This window comes from Physeter macrocephalus, chromosome 10 (genome assembly GCF_002837175.3).
Source record: "Physeter macrocephalus isolate SW-GA chromosome 10, ASM283717v5, whole genome shotgun sequence".
NCBI lineage: Eukaryota > Metazoa > Chordata > Mammalia > Artiodactyla > Physeteridae > Physeter > Physeter macrocephalus.
This window is the reverse complement of record NC_041223.1, coordinates 47,162,297-47,182,481: the sequence shown is the minus strand read 5'-3', so window position 1 is coordinate 47,182,481 and position 20,185 is coordinate 47,162,297. Positions and strand designations below refer to the sequence as shown.

Genomic DNA, 20,185 nt, shown 5'->3' with positions numbered 1-20,185 from the left:
AGTATGTGTATACTTGCTAGACATCAGGCCTTTCATATATATGTAATCATATTTAATCCTTATAACACCATGAGATTGATAGGATTATCCACATTTTACAGATAAGTGAACTGAGGCTTGGGGAAGGTCAATAAGTGGTCCAAAGTCACACAGCCAACAAATGGTGGAAGAGGAATTTGAACCCAAGACTGACTGGCTTTAAAGACCATGATCCTCCACATGTACCTAGCTGCCTAGATTCAAAGTACACTATGTCATGGGAAAACCAGGGTCTCAGGCAGAGTACTCTCTCTTATCAAGCTGTTCTCTCATCAAGCAGGTGAATATGCACCTGCCTGCTCTTTTTGTTCGCCCGCCCATCCCTATAATGCCTGAGAAGATCCTCACACATGACCTCTCTTGCCCTCTGGGATTTTGTTTTCTTGGATGCTTTCTGTCTGCCCATCTCTGCTTATCTCAACCCTTGATACTTACATCTGTCCAGGCTAAGCAACCTAGCTTGGCTCTAGGGATTGGTTTTGACTTCTAGGATGTGATGACATTAGTGCTCATATAACCACCTTCTTCCAAGCTTCTGTCTCCGCCTTCTCTGCTACCTTCTGAGTCCTGTTATAGATTTGTTTTGTCGTCTCCTTTTTTGTCATACACATAGAATCTGGCTTTCCCCTCATTCTTTACCTGGGTTCTCCATCCTCCAATATCTATTCATTGTGACTTAGGGCATGTATGATGATGACAGGGCCACGGACAACCCAAGTACAATATTAGCAGAGATAAGGAAACAGACACAAGCTTGCCTTGTGTAGGAACCAGGAGGGAATTACTGGAGAGAGAAAAGATGGTTTGTACTAAAGAATGGAAGTGAGATTGAATGGAATATATATGAGATGACAGATCTTGTAAAAAGCCAGACATGGGTGTGTATAGATGGTAGCATAGGGAACAGAACAGCAGCACAAATGATTGAAAAAATAAACTGTTTGTTAGAAGCTGTTTATGTAGAAGAAAAATTCAATCTTGACTAGGACTGACAGAGTGGGGAGGAAATATTAGAGTAAGGACACCAGGTAGGGGGCTGATGCTGATTTATCCAGACATGAGGCACTGACAGCTTGCCCTAGAGTACACGTTGTGTGAATGGAGGAAAAGGGGTAAGTAGAGCAGGCATTTTGAAGAAAAGGTCGTTAGGACTTGGAAGAAAGACTGGATATAATATGTGACATTTTAGGTTGTCTCTAGTTCTCAAAAATTCTTGTTTTTTGGGGGTGGTAGTGTTCAAGAACAGGTGCCCAAGGAAAGGATTTAAAGTCAGTTCCAATATTTCACTAAATATTCATGTCAAATCAAACCTCATAGTGGACAGTGTTGCAACCAGCAACAACCTAATGTTTTTATAATCTCATTTAGTATGAAGTATTCTTAGATATTGCTCTTTTATAATTTTGAAATGATGAACTGAGATTTCTCAAATAAAAATTTGTTTCTGAAGAACAAATTTTTATTAAAAATGTATATTGTAAACTTTCTTGAATGGATGTTGAAGATCAGAAAGAACTGAGCTTCTCTTCCCTGTCTCTATGGTAGATATTTTCAGGATAAATATTCTAATAATCCTAAGTTAGTGTAATAATGGTCCAAATTACAGTATATAATGGAATTTCCTTGAGTTGACAGTTGGAAGTAAAGATACCCAGAAGTTTCACATTTTAAAACCTTATTAAAAGGCTCATGTGATGGACAGTTAGGGTATCACCCATGATCCCTGGGACCTGATGTTCATGCCTTTGGATAAGCCCCTCCCCTTGAGCATGGGTAAGACCTATGACTTGCTTCTAACCCCTAGAATATGGCAGAGGTGATGGAGTATCACTCCTGTGGTTTTGTTACATTATATAAGACTCTGCCTTGCTAGCGGGCTTTGCTCGCTTTGAAGAAGGAAGCTGCTATGGACTCTCTGCTGAGAGAAACTGAATGCAATCTACAGCTGCACAAGCAAGGAAACACATCCTTCCCTAGTTGAGCCTCCAGATGAGAACCAAGCTCTGGCTGACACCTTGGTTGCAGCCGTATGGGGCCGTGAGGGGAAGAAACCAGCTAAGCTGTGCCCAGGCTCCTGACCCAAAGGAATGATAAGATCATACATGTGTGCTGTTTGAAGCTGCTAAAGTTTGCAGGAGTTTGTTACACAGCCTAGAAAACTAGTTCACTTTGCTCCTTCTCTCTTACTGGCTCTACAAACAAGTGATTAGTGCTTCCATCTTCCCAGTTACCATACCAGAGGCCTAGGAGTCATTCTGGGCTTCCCGCAACCCTTATGCCCAACATCTAACATCTAATCATTCTGCACGTTCCATGAGTTCGTCTCTCCCACGCTTCACACCATCCAAAGCAGTGAAATTTGACTACACAACCCATGTCTTTCTTCAAGGCTGAAGGCTATGAGATGCTCATGGGAGTTCACTTTCAGAGAGAGGGAGGGAGGCAGTAGTATGGCCAAGGACAAGGGGTAAATAAACAAAAAGACAAAATTGATGGGGTGCTGAGCTGAGGCAGGGTGTGCCAGGGCCTTTGCTCAGACCTGGGTTAATTCCACTGTCACCCAGGGTATCGGTGGCTCAGAAATGACCTCACTTACTTCAGAGGCACTTTTACGACCTGCTCTACCAGCTCTCATCCTTTCCTGCCTGGACCAAATCTTCACTCTGACTTGTATCTTACTCCTTCTCAAATTTATCCTCTACTTTGTTCCCAGACTCACTCTCTAAAACACGAATCTTACTATCTCACGACATCTGTCACTGGTGTTCAGCGTAAATTCAAACTCCTTGGCATAGCTGCCAAAGCCTTCCATAGCTGGGTTGGCCCTGCTACCTCTCTGGATATGTCTCCTATGCTCCCACCACTCACTCCATGTTTCAATGATATTGACAGTTTACCATAAGGTTTCCAAGGCAAAGTCATGCTATTTTCATCTCTACATGCCTGCTGAAGTTGTTCTCACTGTGAAGAATGCTCTCCCCCATCATTTCTTTGACTTCACCTCAACCTTTAAGATTCCATAGAAGTGTTAAAACCCACAGGAAGCCTTTGCTCACCTATTAAGGAGGATCATTCCAGGCCAGAATAGAGTAGAGGCTTTGTGGGGATCTGGTTGGAAAAGCATCAGAACTACTGCTAATTACTCACTTGACCCAAGGGGACATCATACTTCAGCCCATCATCAAATCTTCACCATAATTAAAAGTAAGTTCTAAATGTTTTATACAGTTGTCCCAATGATAATGCAGTCTAGGTATCATTGCGTACATCTTCCTTTGGCTAGATGGAAGTATAATAAAGATATGCCTCTGTACTACAATAATATTAAAACTAACATCTATTTGGGTAGATGTGTGTTTTTACAATTTAATACAGAAATTTTGTTTCCCATGAAAATGTTTCTTCATGGTCAATCTCCAAATGGTTTCTGAGATGACTGGAAAGGTCACAAGATGAGAAAGAATGAAAAGAGATTGTAGCAATTGGGCATTTGAATAACCAGAGATGAGAATTATTAGGAATATATTTTTGATTCCAGAAACATACTCAACATTTGTGGGACATGAAAGGAAGTCTACTTGTGTTTAAAAACTGGGAAAAAAGTCAGCAAAATATGTTTAAGTATCAAAACTGGTCCAAGTAATTAGTAAAAAAACAAAACAAAACAAAACTAACTATTCTTTAGTTTGGAAATTTATTAGAAATACAGGTGCCACTAGGGGGCTCCCTAATATTCCAAAATTGTTGGGAGACCTGAATATCATAGAAGGGGCAATAGAATAATGAATAAAAATGCTCTGTAATTTAAAGTATATTCCTTAGCAACATTAACATTTGCATGTTTGTATAAAGGCTGAAAATGGAACTTTATTATTTTAAGGTTTGCTAGAATTAAAAATGTATTTATGGTAAATAATTTAGAAATGCAAATGTAAATATGCACCTGACAGAGAAATACATAATATGCTTCGCTGAACTCAATTTCTTTGGTGTAGTAAAAGGGGAAAAAAGCACTTCATCTAGTTTCCTGATTACTTTTCTTGCTGAGTAACACAAAGTGAAAATATTAAAATTTTTTTATCACCTGAATTATTCTATCATATTAGTAGATCATTATTTACTGACGTGAAATTAATATCCCTCTGTAGAACATATAGGTATATATGGAACTGGATATTAGATTGTTTAACTCTATGCAACAGAATATGCAGAATAAAAGTTTTAAGTTGTGAATTCTAATATATTACCAGTTAAAGAAATCTATGAAAGGCTTGGTCCTGTGTAGATATATTTAAGATAAAAGGTATCTTTTATTATAAGGATATATTTGATTTATTGTTCTCAGGCGTATAAAATGCCAAACTCATTTAAAAAAATTTTCCCCAGTAACATTAAATTATATTTATGACTCAAAGCATTATTACTAGGAAAGGAGGAATTGGATATTTAACATTCTTTATACAATATATTTTGATTGGTGTTTGTTTCCACAGACTTTTAGATATGTCCAAATTATGAGCACTGCATTATGTTATTTCTTATTTGTTTCTATTTTTGTCAAATGTTGTAGCATGAATATCTGAAAATTCCACATAGAACTATATCTGAAGTATATTTTGTGCTCTGGAAAATATGTATCCTTTGAATTGAAGTAATCAGAAGTGTTTTAGGGGGTGGTAGGTGTGGGGAATGAGAAAGGGAAGAAAATTCTCCCTAGTTTTCCTTCCTTTTTCTTTTTATCAGAGTATAGTATGCATTCTCATTCTTTTGTTTCCCATTTCAGACTTTTAATTCCCCACTAAAATTTTAAGTATAGATTTTTAACTAACTCTACCCCCTATGAACAAAAAAAAGTAGTGACAAAATTTTGTGGGTTGACAAATAATTCATTCTTATTTTTAGGTTTATATACGTGCATTTTTTTCTATTTCTTTCCTACAAACAAAAGACAGATGCATAACTTGTGTACAACATTTACTTGTATGCCTCTTTCACTAATCTTGAAAAAGCAGGGCAGGCTGTGAAAGGAAAGGATGGGAATTAAATATTAACATACACTTTTGACTTTTACTAAGCAAGCAAAGAACATACTAAAACATTCAAGGTAGTAAATAAAGTTATTATGATCTCAACCTGGAAGTTTTGGGCTGTGACAATTCTTGTGTTAATTTCTTTTCCTAGAAACTTATAAGACAACCACACAAAAACCTACAATTTGGTAACTGAAGTCAAAATCAGAAGATCAATTAATTTGTTAAATGCATACCTTTAGACAACATATTTGAAAATTCTGGGTGACCACTAAATCTGGAAACACAGGCAAACGTATAATGATTTATTGCTATTATATTACACATAGTTGATAAATTAATATTATCCATGATTCAAGACTTTATGGCTACTCTCAAATCATTTTATCTTATTGTCTTAAGTATACGTATTTGAAAATGATATTTATATGCCTGAGCATGAGAGAAAGGCCTCTAGGAATTACTTAATGAATGTGTATGTTAAGCAGTTGAATAAACTATGAGAAGAAAAGCATTTTTTTTTTTTTTTTTTTGCGGTACGCGGACCTCTCACTGCTGCGGCCTCTCCTGCTGCAGAGCACAGGCTCCGGACGCGCAGGCCCAGCGGCCATGGCTCACGGGTCCAGCCGCTCCGCGGCACGTGGGATCCTCCTGGACCGGGGCACGAACCCGCGCCCCCTGCATCGGCAGGCGGACTCCCAACCACTGCGCCACCAGGGAAGCCCCAGAATGAAAAGCAGTTTTCATTCTGAATAATATTCTGAGTTGATTTGAGCTTATCCTAGAATGAATAACTGTGTAAACCTATTGGTATGTATATTTTTGATTTCAGGGTGAAAAGTGGCTAAGTAATTTAATGTCATAGGAATAACTAGCTCATCCTGCATTTAAATATATATAAATATATATTATATATAATATAAATATATATATATGCATCTGTATATATATATATATGTATGTATATTTATAGGTTTTTTTCCTTAAGCAGTTATGAAGTTATGCATTGTTGATAACACAGTGAACTATAATGCATGGTCTCTGACTTTACTATGCTTGCTATCCTTTTGGAGATACTTAATCAACATATATCCAAAGATAAATAACAGTACAAGACAACAATACATGGGATGGCAGGAGGCAGAACAGTCAAGAGCTGGTCTAGAACCATCGTAGGCAAATATATCTGGGTCCGCACTGGTTTTCCAGGCTGCAGGAAGGACTGCTCTTGTAACCTCCTCAGGGAAACTCTGGAGGGTCAGCCATAAGCTTAGTTTGTTAGTTAAACTACAGCTCTAGCAAGCTATACCTATTTTAAGAGCTACAGATTAATTGTAACTGTTTTAAGACAGTGGCCCTAAATTGCAAAGTCCCATCTACTTAGAACATTTGTTACCTCATTTGTTACTACAAAGTAATTAACTGTCTTCTGCAAGCTTTTGCTACACATTCCTAAATTTTAATGCAGGACATTCAGCATAGAATGATCTCATCATAATAATTCCCATTCCCTTACGGTCTATTTCCGATCATTGTTTTTTATTTAATCTCGATGGCGAAGTGTATAGATCATGAAATCTAGAATACCTCAAAGGTCATTGAGTAATCAACAAAAAGCTAATCAATTTGCAATGTGGAGTTTTTATCACGTGCCTGTGCCTAAGGCCAGCGAATCAAGCTAAGTGGATTTAGCTCTCTAAGCTACCATGGAGGGAATGACCCTTCCCCTTATCAGTTTATTAGGAATTTCTCTAATCCCAATAGCTGATTCCAAATAATCCACATATATTGGCAGGTGATGACCTCTCCTTTCCATACTAATTTTCCATTCTCACTGCCCAATATTAAAATCCATCCCCAGCTGAAACGTGAAGTGCAGCCTTGTCTAGGCAGCTGAAACCTCCACAGATTTGACCAAAAGCTGCATAATTATTATGATTCTTGGCCTTTTCTTAAACGGTTCAGCAATATTTACAAGCACTGGGGCCTATGAGTAAAGCACAGCTCAGAAAATTACTTCTAAGAGGGAAAAATGTGGCTAGTTTCCTACATGCTGAAGGAGAAGAAATGCCCCAACTTGGTGGTTTGTATCCTAATGAATTTCACCTTCTATCTTACATTATGGTTATCTTTGAATAGGATTTTCTAAAAATAAACATCCTTCTAAAATGATTTATCTTGGAACACATGGGCTGGAAATTTCGAGCTTAAGTGTATGTGTGTGCTCTGATCCATATACAACAGGCCAGTTGGTAGGTAGGTGGCATGTAGCCACATCCTTTCCCACATACAAATCCCTCTTAAACTTAAAATTCTCTTTTTCATTTTATTCCTGGATATAGGGACTCTGGGCCATTTTTTCGAGCAGAGATTGAAGATGATGGGCTAGCATCCTACCACACCTCAGTTAAAGAGGAAAATTTGATGTCTGGACATGTGTAGTCTTGTGGAAAGGAACCTTATTTCACTCATAGACAAGAACAGTAGTATGGCTAGCAGTATTTCCCCAGAGATGGTCTGATTTAAAAAAAAATCGATATCAACTCTTGACACATTTTCATTTACATCAACGCCTGGCTTTCAGTCAGGGCACAAATCAATAGGCAGCTTTTAACACTGCCCAACTATTTCTTCCTATCGGGCTCAGGCAGGCCATTTGCTGTTAACGTACCATGTTTCTTGGGGAGGAAGTTTAACTGTTTTTCCCGTGACTAATCACAGCAGCCTAAACTGTAGTATTAATCACACGACATTTCTTCATCACCACTTACAGTCAATTGACTTTTTACTTAGTGAAAGCGTTTGAAGAAGGTGACAGCTGTTCTAAGGGGGTCAAGAGTCAATGGGAAGAAGAAATATTTAGTTCCAAAACATATACAGTATATGCTTCTAAAGTTGACATCATGCCAGACAGTCATTACAGCCCTTATCACTTTGTAGGTAAGGTCTCCCAGACAAGATGGAGAATAGGATTTGTTGAAAATTCAAGTGCTAGCTAAGAGTCATAGCATTTGGATTGAAAAGAATTAATCTGTGCCTTTCTATAAACTAAGTCACATCCAGGGTCACTAGTAACTGGCAAAGTGTTTTCTCTAACTCTTGAAAGTGAATTCTTTTTCTTTCTTTTTTTTTTTTTAAGCTGGCATGAAAACTCAGTAAGGTCTGATGCCATGTGAGATTGGCAACCTCTGCAGTACTTGTAGTCTCAACTAAGTGTAATATCTACTTCATTTACTGCAGCTACTAAGATTTCTAAATAATGAATCGAGTTCTTACATTATTCAGAAGCCACAAAGAGGTTACTAAGCTGAATAAGCAGACACTTAACAAAAGTTTAAAACATATTTATCTAGGGCAATTCCAAAGCACAAAAGTAACATACTTTTAAAATAGATGAAAAGGTAACCTCCTATATTATATTGCATTACATTTATATTATCCACAAATAGCAATGTTATGTTTTTAGAGCAGTGCTCCCCTGGGACAATAGTCTCCTCAGATACTCCCTAAAAAAAAAAGATTATGTGGTAAAATCAGTTTGAGGACTGGTGCATACGGAGTCCCATCTTGGTGATTTTCAGTGCCTATGGGTATATCAAAGGCTCCAAAAATATCATCAGTAAAGAAGACTATGTATTTACTGTAGCATTTCCTCTACTGACTAACTATTTTGGTATATGTTATTGAACTCCTGGCTTAGGAACAGTTGCACACAGCCCATTCTACCTTCGGACTTTGGCATTCTGAAACATAAGCTGATTCTAGAACCTCTACATTCAGTGCTGAAATGGGAACAAATCTGTAGATCTGGGGCCTCCTGTTGTCATTAGTTTCCCCATCTACAGCCTTCAGAGAGGCAGACCCAGGTAGCTTGAAAAGTGGTAGTAAACCTTGATGGCAGTACTTACACACTAGGAAGCAAAAGTGAGGCACTCTGGTCTGAAGGGATTTACATGGTCTTTGCTTCCCCTTTTAGAATGCTCAGTTTATTGGATGAATGCTTGTGCCAAAAAGTCACACAATATAGCCTTATTTCAGACTCTATCATTGAAATTACATCATAATGCCAACATGCTGAGCTACAGCTATGGCTGTGTAAGAAATTTAAAATATGGCTTCATAAACAGGCATTTCAGAAAAGTCTCCCCTTCTGAACTGCAGCATGTGCCCGTGTGCCCTTCCCCTGATGAACAGAAATTGCTGGACCAAGACAGGTTTTGAAAACCTCAAATACAAATTTTTCTTGGGAAACCACACTTCCAGATGACTTTAGTTATTGTAAAGACATTTCAAAATAAAATTCCAACTCATCTAAAGTTAAAAAGCAATACTGTACCTTTTGGGAGAAGAGTAATTATATTTGAAAAAGGATAAAATAATTGCCAAAACCTTTGATGTCTTCCATTTCTGACTCTGTTCAGCCTCAACTACTTGCCTGAATTTTAAAGCACTCTTCTTTAGCAATGTTTACTGAAGCATGATATAGAGAACTATAAAGAATTTTAATAAGTATGAATTTATTTTAATATATATTGCAATTATATAAGAAGCACTTCAACCTCTGATTTTTTGAATACTAATTTTAGGATGAGGCTTCAGTAGGCACAAAAGAAAAAAAAAGTGAGTTAATTTATGGAAAAAATACTAAGTAAATAATAGTATAGATGGTAGGAGGATATGGGAAAACTCATGGAAACTGACCGCAAATGGTTGACCTTTGGTTCTGTAGAGTCCAGCTAACTTTGGAAAACAGTCAGCAATTCATTACTTGCTGATTGACTATATTCTTAACAACTTATCTAGTGCTCTAATTTCCAAAGCACTCCTACATATTGTATCCCTTTTGATATTTAAAATGATCCTGAGATCCAAAAGGGAGAAGCATTTGACTTTCATTTTAAAAATGTTTAAACCATAGAGATTTTTATAAGTTATAAAAATTCTATGACAAGCAAGTGACAGAGGCTGGAATTGAACTCTGTTCCTCTGATACCTAGACTGTGTGGTGAAGGAAAAAATACTAACAGCTAGGGGACTACGTGCATTCAGATTTCCCAACAGACCTTTCACTTCTGTTGACTAATTAGAGGTTAAAGTTGTGTCTCCAGAGAGACAAATCCACACTCATTATCTCCTTTTCTGAGCATCAGTATGTGTTTAAATCAGTGGCGCTTGGTACCCCAAGTCCAGGTCCCCAGCAGCCATCTTGCTCTTTGTACCTTCTCCAAATCTATTCAGTTTTGGGGTTTTCCAGAACTGGTCCTAGTTTCCTAGGCTCTCCTGGGCCCTGCAACTTCATCTCCACAGCTACTCCTGGCACCACGTGTGCACAGCTGCTTTTATGCTGGCCCTTCACTAGACTTTGTTCAGCTGCATGAAATATGGAGGTACTGGTCTTGAAAAGTTAATGTAGCTTCCCCAAAGGTTGACCTGACTTTTTTTTCCTCTCCTTAGAAAGTTTTGAAGAACTAGTATGTGGGACAAAATGCAAAGGAAAAGAAGAATACTTTTGGCCCAAGTTACCTAAGGACTAAGGGTATGTCACAAGACTCCCTTTTGTGGCTTTGAATATCATCCTCTTCAATTCAGGCTTAATTAAAACCTCAGTTTTTGCCACCCTTTATCCATTCACTTAAAATTGACAGATTTTGGAGCAAATACTTGTGCTCTGGGATACCTCTTATCTTTGCAATTCCTAAGAGAACTTTCAAAGCTCTGAAGAGAAAGAAAAATAAAGATTTGTGTCAATGACCTGGTGATTTTTTTTTACGGCCTCCCAGTGAAGTGTAAACCACTCTCAGAGCTGTCAACAGTGGCTCGTTATATTGAGACCACTGATTTTGATTTTGAGGTCGACAAAATAATTATGTTTGAAAACTTTTGTTTAGTAGAGGGAAAAATACATTAGGAAAAAGAAGGGAGATGTGCAGATGTCTATGGATAGCTTTAGGAGAGTTGAAAAAGTCACAAAATCCCTCAGATGTCCTCCTAAATTTAAAGGCAAAGAAATTTTAGTAAAATTTTAACTAAAGTCTGTTTTAGCCAGTATTCTACTTTAGGTTAGTTACCACATAGTACAGTGGTATTGTTTGGTACTGGGAGGTATGATTTTTAACTTCCTTGAGGGATTCATAATTAGTTCATTTGTTCTCTTTTATACAAAGGGCAGCATCATTTTCCTATTTGATCTGATCAAAATTTATATTTGTTGTATCTTTGCTATTTTGATATAATATGGATTATATTTTTAATTTATATTCATTTGATCAGGAACTGGAACCACAATAACATATTCCCCCTGTGGAGAAATACTGCTGTCAGCTTAGAAGCAATTTTCAAGAATTAAATTTGGTGAAGAGTGTAGACTTGTTCTTTTGATCACGGTTGTCCTGATTTTCCTTAGGATGAACTCTATGCATTCGCTGTAAGCACTAGCTGATCAGCTTTTAACACAAACAGCTCAGGCAGTTTTCTATGTCAACAAATGTTTCTACATAATACTGTACACATTTCCTTCCTTATCTGGACACATCTCACATAAAAAAATTTGAATATTTGGATGAAATATTCTTTTTTGTCTCACAAAACTATCTTATTAGTGAGGTCAAATTAACATTGTGTAGAAAATACAATTTCATGAAATAGGTTGCACACGTGTTGTTTTACAAATGGACTCGACTCCTTGTGGCATTAGCAAAATTTACATTGATTAACCAGTAAGCTGTAATGCTGCTTTTGATCTGAACTGAACGAATCAATTTTATTAACACTAAGTTTTCTTGACTTTGGGGTGTTAAGGATAAGTAGATATTATATTGCTTGTGGGAAAACACTACACTTGTAATTAAGCTAAGGAGGTAATTTCATGAAAAGAAGAAAATTGGGTAAAGTTTTAAGGATAATGGGATTCCTAGAAATGCAAAAACTCTCCCTACTTGAATGAAACAAATTACATTATCATCCATCATATGACTAATCTAAGAGTAGCCATCTCTTTGTTAAAATAGACCTATCGAATGAAATGATAAAATACCATCATTTCGGAGAGGGGTTAACAAATTAAGAAATACTATTAAGAACCCTGTGTTGAGTTGGCATTCCTTAAATGTCCCTTCAATTGAATAAACAACAACAAAAAAAGACTTACATAAAAGGCACTCACCCTTCCCCACTCATTACATGTTCTATTTGTATTTTTCTATAAATAATAGTACAGAGCAAAACTACGTATAACAGATATATATACACACTTTTAAACGTACCATCTAGAACTACCTCTTCTATGCAGCACATAAAAATGATGTCCTGATTTGTGGCAGCCACAGGTAAAATGACTGCCCAGAAATGGTGTCCAAATAATACAGGAGAATATTTAGGATGGAATTGAAACTTCCCTTTCAACAAAAATTCCTTGCTAGTTAGAGTTGAAGCTTATACCAGAATACAATTGAAGCTTATACATGAATTCAATTGTTCATGGTAATTATGAAATGTCAGGTACAATGTAAAAGTTGGAAATGAAGACAAGGTTCTGAGAAAGTATACAATCATCTAGTCCTAGAAAATAATTAATGAGGAAAAACTTTTTTTTTTTTTTTTTTTGCGGTACGCGGGCCTCTCACTGTTGTGGCCTCTCCCGTTGCGGAGCGCAGGCTCCGGACGCGCAGGCTCAGCGGCCATGGCTCAAGGGCCCAGCCGCTCCGCGGCATGTGGGATCTTCCCGGCCCGGGGCACGAACCCGTGTCGCCTGCATCGGCAGGCGGACTCTCAACCACTGCACCACCAGGGAAGCCCTGGAAAAACTACTTTGAACATTATTTCCGTTGGAGAGAAGTTACCAAGATATAAGTTCTATAAGGTTATGTATTTTACCAAATCTTAGTCTCTGTTACTAGTGCTAAAATTAAAAGACCAGCAGATGGCATATTAAAAACAATTCCATTAACCACATCTTAGAAATTGCACAAAAGGCTTGTGTTAGAAATTATACTGAGAAGTAATGAGAAGCAAATATAGGTTATAATCTTCCCCAATGCTCAAATTACTGACTAAAACTGAGTAAGGAATTAAGAAGGAAACACCATATTTTCCTGGCTTTTCATTTTCTTCCCATGAGTTTCAATTCCTGCCTTTTTGAGACAAAAAATAGAAAAACATTAAAAAATGCATTATGGGGCTTCCCTGGTGGCGCAGTGGTTTTGAGTCCGCCTGCCGATGCAGGGGACACGGGTTCGTGCCCCGGTCCGGGAGGATCCCACATGCCGCGGAAAGGCTGGGCCCGTGAGCCATGGTCACTGAGCCTGCGTGTCTGGTACCGCAAAAAAAAAAAAAAAAAAAAAAAAAGCATTATGACCAAGTGAGGTTTATCCCAAGAATGAAAGATTGGTTTAACATTTGAAAATCAAATAATATAACTACGTAGTAATAGACTAAAAAAGAGAAACCGTATGATCACCTCAATAGATGCTATAAAAGCATTTGACAAACTCCAACATCTGTTTCTGATGAAAACTCTCAGCTAATAAGGAATTGAAGGGAATTTTCTCAACCTGATAAAGTTTATCTATGAAAAAACTTCAGCTAACATCATACTAATGATGAAAGATTTAATGCTTTTCCCCCCAAATCAAGAACAAGACAAGGATGTTTGTTCTTACCATTTCTTTTCATCATTGTATAGGAAGTTCTAGCCATTCCAATAAGGCGAGAAAAGAAGAGACAGATTGAAAAGGTAGAGGTAAAACTGTCACAGATGACATTATTATCTATGGAGGAAGATTGACAGAATTTATAAAAATGCTACTAGAATAAATGGACTTAGGTTGCAAAACACAAGTTCAATTTATAAAAATCCATTATATTTCTATATACTCGCAATGATCAATATAAAATTCAATGCCGTTACAATAGCATAAACATATGGATTATTTAGAAATAAACTTGAAAAATGATATGCAAACCTGTACACCAAAAATTATAAAACACTGCTGAGGGCAATTAAAGAAGTCTCAATAACAAATGGAGAGGTATACCTTGTTCATGGGTTGGAAAACCCAATATTGTGAAGCTGCCAATTCTCCTTAAATTGATTTACAAACTCAACATAATCTCAATCAAAATCTCAGTATGCTTTTTTTTGGTAGAAATTTCCAGGGGATTCTAAAATTCATATGAAAATCCACAATGCTTACAATAATCAAAACAAATTTGAAAAATAAGATCCAAGTTGGAGGATTAAGATTACCTGATTTCAAGGCTTATTATAGAGCTATATTAATTCAGTGTGGCATTGGTATAAGGATGGGCAAATAGATTGATAGAACAGAAGAGAGTCCAGAAGTAAACCCACATATATATGGACAACTGCTTTTTGACAAGGGTACAGAGCAATTTAGTGGAGAAATCATCTTTTTAATAAGTGGTGCTGGAACAATTGGATATCTATATTTGAAAAAGAATTTGGATCCATACCTTGTACCATATGCAAATATTAACTTAAAATGGATTACTGACCTAATGTACAACCTAAAATTATAAAATTTATAGAAGAAAACATAGGAGAAAATCTTTGGGTTCCCATATAAAATTCTAGAAAATGAATTCTAATCTATAGTGACAGAAAGCAGATAAATGTTTGCCTGGGGGAGGGAGGAGTAGCAAAATGGGATGGTTAGGAGGTAGTAGATACATAGATATATAGGAAGGTATAGATAGATGGAGAGATTAATAGTCAGTGTGGGTCTAATCAGGAGAGGGAAAGAACACAGTAATTCAAACAGAGAAAGTTTAAAACACAGAAGTATTAACTATACCAGGAGATTGGAGTAACCAGGGATCGGCTAGTAAGAGGTAATAAGGACTCTATAGGAATAGCGATATAGAAGCAGCTATCACCCTGAATGCTGAGATAGAGCAAGCATCTGAGTAAAAGCCCCACTGCCACCTCCCCTCCTCCCACGGTTGAGACACAGATCTCGTTGGAGAGGGTGCAGCTTTGGCTCACTGGATAACAAAGGAAGTGGCTGTGGTGCAGCACAGGTGCAACTTGATTGAGATCCATCCTCTACGGTGCCAGGGGGAGCTGTTCCCTGGAAATGTCTCACTGGAGGCACTCAGCTATGAAAGTGCCCGAGGAAGCGCGGTGGGAAGCTTCTGGCCACGGGGGGGCTGCTGGCTGCTAGGACTGCAGGAGCTTGGCCCTGCACATGCTGTAGAAGCCTGCTCAGTGCATGCAACAGAACCTAGAAGCAAGCCCCTTTCTTCCTGTGATACCTCTCCAGCATCCTCTACTGACACAGGTCCTTTTTCACTGAGCAGGCAAAAAGGGTGCATTTGCAGCTGAGAGGCAATAAATCAGTAACTGGCACAAAGGGATTAAAAAGAAGCATGAGGACATCTTTTTGGTAGATGCTGGATATGTTCACTATCTTGATTGTGGTGACAGATTCCCAGCTATAGACATATATTGAAACTTATCAAATTGTATGCTTAAAATACGTGCAGTTTATTGGATGTCAGTTATACTTCATTAAAGCTGCTGAAAAAGTGTATACAGCATTCCTCTACTTCTCTCCTAAGAAAACTGACCCTTGCATCTATTAGAAGTTTAAAGTGGAAGGTGTTTGTATGTATGTATGTATATATTATTTTTTTCACACCAAGAGACAAAATTGCTGACCATTAAGGGCTCCTTGCTTTACTCAGAGTGAAATCCTCTAGAAGCTCTACCTATAGATCCACTCTGACTCTAGTTCAGAAGCCAATTTTGACTGAGGAAGCTCATCTCCACCTGCCTGTCCAGTGGGACCAGGGATTAAGTAACCCTCCCTTGCAAAATTCAGGGCCAGCCTTATTAACTGAGACTTGGTTTGAATGGGCATCGACTGTCCCAATGTAGCACAGCTCTCCTCCCCTCCCTTTTCAGCTGGGTCTTGATTCCTAGTTTGACTGGCTTCCCTGGACCTCATAGCTCCCCTCTCTCTAAGGATGGCATCCGTGGCTGCTGCTGATTCAAAGATTTTGATAACACACTGGGTTACAGCAGCGTGTGCTACCTTTGCAGTCTTAGAGTGACTGCCTTTCCCCTCGCCCCTGGTCTCCTGTATGTTAAAGAGCAATCTGGCATTAATTTAACTGCATTTAGTGACTACTGTATGCAGGTATTGTGTTAGTTTTTAAGGCTACAACAATGAACAATACACACATAGTATTGTAATCCCTCATGGAGCTTACATTTTAGTAGGAACTATAGAAAGCATAAGCAAAAATCTCTCTCAACATGCAATGTCTTTTCTCAAGTCAGAATTATTGTCAGCTTCTTGAGGGCAGGGACTCGTAAATGGTGAGCTATAGTGATGCCATTTACATGTGTACCCATATACATATAGAACGTTTACCCTTCTAGATGATGACCTCTTGCTAGATAAGTGCTTATTGGAGAGTTGTGTTGTTTTTCCGTTAGTCTTCTTTAATCTGTCTAAAAGTAATTAAAATTGTTTATGAAATATACAATTGTGGCCTAGAGTCTACACATTGTTTTATTTCCCTGCTCTGTCACCACTGCCATCACTAAGTGAATCTCAAGCTGGTGGTTGGGATGGCTGAGTTGGGATGGAGAGTTGAGGCATGCATCAGTTATTCATTGAATCAATAAATAAAACATGCTTTTGAGCCTGACTCTGTGCCCAGGGCCAGGCTGGTTCTGTCAGAATGTGATTTAATTTGTCCTTATAGACGTTAAATAGTAAAATGTTAAGATTAGTCAACAGAGACCATTTGCATTGAGAATAGTGGTACTAACCCCAGGCCAAAAGGAAGCCAGAGATGAGCTGTGTGTGGGTCTCAGGGTCAAAGAAATCTCTGTGCAAAAGCTGGGCTTCACAAGATGTTCAGAAAATTAAAAAGCTGCAAGAAAGAAGGAAGGGTGGATATGAGAGAATGAAAAAAGGGCGTGAGGTGGAATGAGGCACGTGAGGCTATTAGAAGTGTGGAAATAATCACATGAATGTTTTGAAAGTGAAACTTGTATTTGCACATCCCATAATGTAGTGGCGTCTATTATTTTAATAATATATGTAAAAGATATATGATGGACTAGTTTCTAACTAGTTAAAACAGCCAAACATTTGTTTCTAAATTCTCTCCAAAGGCAAAGGTAAATCCTTATTTTCTAATAATATCACTGCAATAATTACATTTAATTAATTATTGACCTCAGAACACATAATGTACCATTCCATTTATTATCTGATTTTATGCAGTAGATTTCTCATCCAACTCATATTCACCCCCAAATTACAGAGGACATGCAGACCTGGCCTCTTGTTTTCAGTAAGCTGTCATTTTATAATGCTTTAGAAAAAAGTATATGCATGGACCTGGAAGAAAATAATGATATTTTAATAATGTGACATGGAAACTATGCACCCCTCAGACAATTTTGTACTGGTTTCGACAGCAGAACTAATTCAATGCTTTTCTGGGCATAGTACACTAGAGAGAAATCTTTCAATGAACACTGCAATGAGATGATGCATATTTGTATAGCAAAATAAAGCATGAAACAGTTTTAAGTTCAAAATAGAAACATCTTTAGTAAATTACATACAAAATATTCTATAGGTACCATAGAAGGCATCCTAAATAACACTGCCACACTTTAGTGGAAGCAGTTACACATAATTTTCTAAGTCATTTACTAGTCCCTGAATAGAATGGATATCCTCCTCACACAGAGCATCTATCTTCTGGGTTCTGCTTCCCTGGGTGATAGAAATCACTGTCCATGCACTGTTCTCCCTTCCCACCCTGCTGAGGCTGGAGGAGGGGCTTCTTCCAGACAGGTCCAGGGACCAGGAACAGAATGTGAAACTTTTCAAAATGGATACACTGCACTTATTCTTTGAAAAAAAAAAAAAAAAAAAAAAAAAAGCACCCAGGAACCTTACTATCTCCTTGGGGTCAATACTAGGTGTCTGACTTATTTTGGAGGAAAATGACTTGTTATTAGTTTCTTTGGGTTCTTCAGTTTTCAAAACTCATAAACCTTGCCATTTCCAATTACCCCAAGCCTTTGAAATTCCATTTTAAAATCTTCTGCCCTCTGACCATCACCTCCTATTCTTCCAGCTTACTGATTCCAGTCCTCCTACTCCAGAAATTTCCCAACCTCATCGAGATCCATTATTCCCGGACATTACAAGTTTGCCTCCTTCTAACCATCCTTCTCATACCCTCACTCTCTACTTACAGCTTGGATTCTATGGTTCAGCTCTATAACCATTCCTTGAAAACACTCAAGTTTCTCACCCGCCTTCCTTTTCTTCATTATACTTCACCTGTCAAAACTCCAACCACGGTGTATGTTATGGACTGAATTGTGTCCCCTCACACAAATTCATAGGTTGAGGGTCTAACCCCCAATGGGACTATATTTGGAGACAGGGCCTATAATGAGGTAATTAAGGTTAAATGAGGTCATGAGGGTGGGGCCCTGATCCCACAGAATTAGTGTTTTTATAAGAAGAGACATCAGAGCTCCCTCCCCGCCTCTCCTCTCTGTCTCTCTCTGTCTCTCTCTTTCTCTCTCAATTTGCCATGTGAAAACAGTGAGAAGGCAGCTGTCTGCAAGCCAGGAAGAGCGTTCTCACCAGAAACCGACTGTGCTGGCACCCTCATCTCAGACTTCCAGCTTCCAGAAGTGTGAGAAAGTAAATTTCTGTTGTTTAAGCCTCCCAGTCTATGGTTCTTTATTATGGCAGCTAGAGGAGACTGGTACGGTGTTAGGCAGAATAACGGCTCCCCAAAGATTTCCACGACTTAATCCCTGCAGGTGTGAATATGTTAGAGTGTATGGCAAAGGGGAACTAAAGTTGCAGATGGAATTAATGTTGCTATTAGCGGACCTTGAGATGGAGGCTTATGCTGCATTATCCGGGTGGGCCCAGGGTTACCACATGGGATGCAGAGAGGGAGAAGCAGACTGTTGGCAGCATGAGAACTTGACCAGCCAGATGCTGACTTTGAAGATGGAAGGGAGCGGTGAGCAAGAAATGTACTCTAGAAGATGGAAAAGGCAAAGAAATGGATTCTCCCCTAGAGTCTCCAGAGGAATGCAGCCGTGCTGACATTTCAAATTTAGCCCAATGAGACCCATTTTTGACCCATTTTTGGACTTCTAGCAAAGTAAGATAATAACTTTGTGTTGTTTAAAGCCCCTGAGTTTGTGGTATGTTACAGCAGCAATAGGAAACTAATACCCATGGTTAAACCCAACGATCTACTTATTCTCTGCCAGCACCCACAGAGCTGATCATTGGAAAAATTACACAACCTTGTTAAATGGCCTCCCTTCAAATATGACTACATATCAGAATTGACCTCTTGACCTTTCTAATCAATCTTAGCACATTTTTTATAAATTCTCTTTCTCCCTAAGGTGATTATTTCATATCTTTTCTTGCCTCAAATCTCCAACACTACCTTTCCTTAATTTACTCTCAGCTTGTGTTTGTTTCTTCATAGAAGAAATGATTCTAGATGGGAAATACCGCATCTTCCCACCATTTCCCTAATCTGCTCCCATTGCTACATATGCATCTTGCCTTCCACATGGAGTGGATGAACTGTCCATGCGCCAGTAGAAAGCCAGTCTCTTCCACTGAGCCCTAGATCCCTTCCCTCTTAACTTTTCAGGGGCCTCCCTAATGGCAGCAGCATTAACCCAGCAGCTCAGGCAAAACATGTAGACGTCTTAATTCCACTTTTCCCCTCACATGCCACATCCAAATGCACAAGAAGTTTCTGTATGTCCTGAGTCCAGTGACTTCTCTCATTTCCAATGATAAACCTCAGTCCAGTTCCCCTTCATCTCTCACCGGAATGGAGGCAATAACCTGTCCTCACTTTCCACTACTCTATAGACTTAGGGTTTTTTCTCTAAAGTGAAGATTAGATTTAGCTATCTCCTCACTTACCATCTTCAAAAGTCTCTCCACTTCAGAAGTAAAAATTCCAGACTCTACTACGGGCTGCAAAAATTTACATGAGCGCTTCCCTGGTGGCGCAGTGGTTGAGAGCCTGCCTGCCGATGCAGGGGACGTGGGTTCGTGCCCCAG

The 20,185-nt window shown here is 38.4% G+C and overlaps 1 protein-coding gene across 9 annotated transcripts in view; it reads right to left on the bottom strand.

Annotated features, from left to right (window-relative positions):
* Positions 1 to 20,185, bottom strand: part of HS3ST5 (heparan sulfate-glucosamine 3-sulfotransferase 5) — a 358,640-nt gene that overhangs the window by 89,401 nt on the left and 249,054 nt on the right. For 3 of the 9 annotated variants that reach the window (XM_055087546.1, XM_055087544.1, XM_055087545.1), the window contains 2 exons: positions 16,870 to 16,973; positions 13,727 to 13,834 (listed from right to left, as the gene is read on the bottom strand). The exons of 4 other annotated variants lie outside the window; for them this stretch is intronic. The gene's annotated coding sequence lies outside the window, so the exon portion shown is untranslated. Of the gene's footprint in view, positions 1 to 7,726; positions 7,893 to 13,726; positions 13,835 to 16,869; positions 16,974 to 20,185 lie in introns of those variants that run through there. 2 more of the 9 variants (XR_003681466.2, XM_028494523.2) reach the window with 2 other exon arrangements.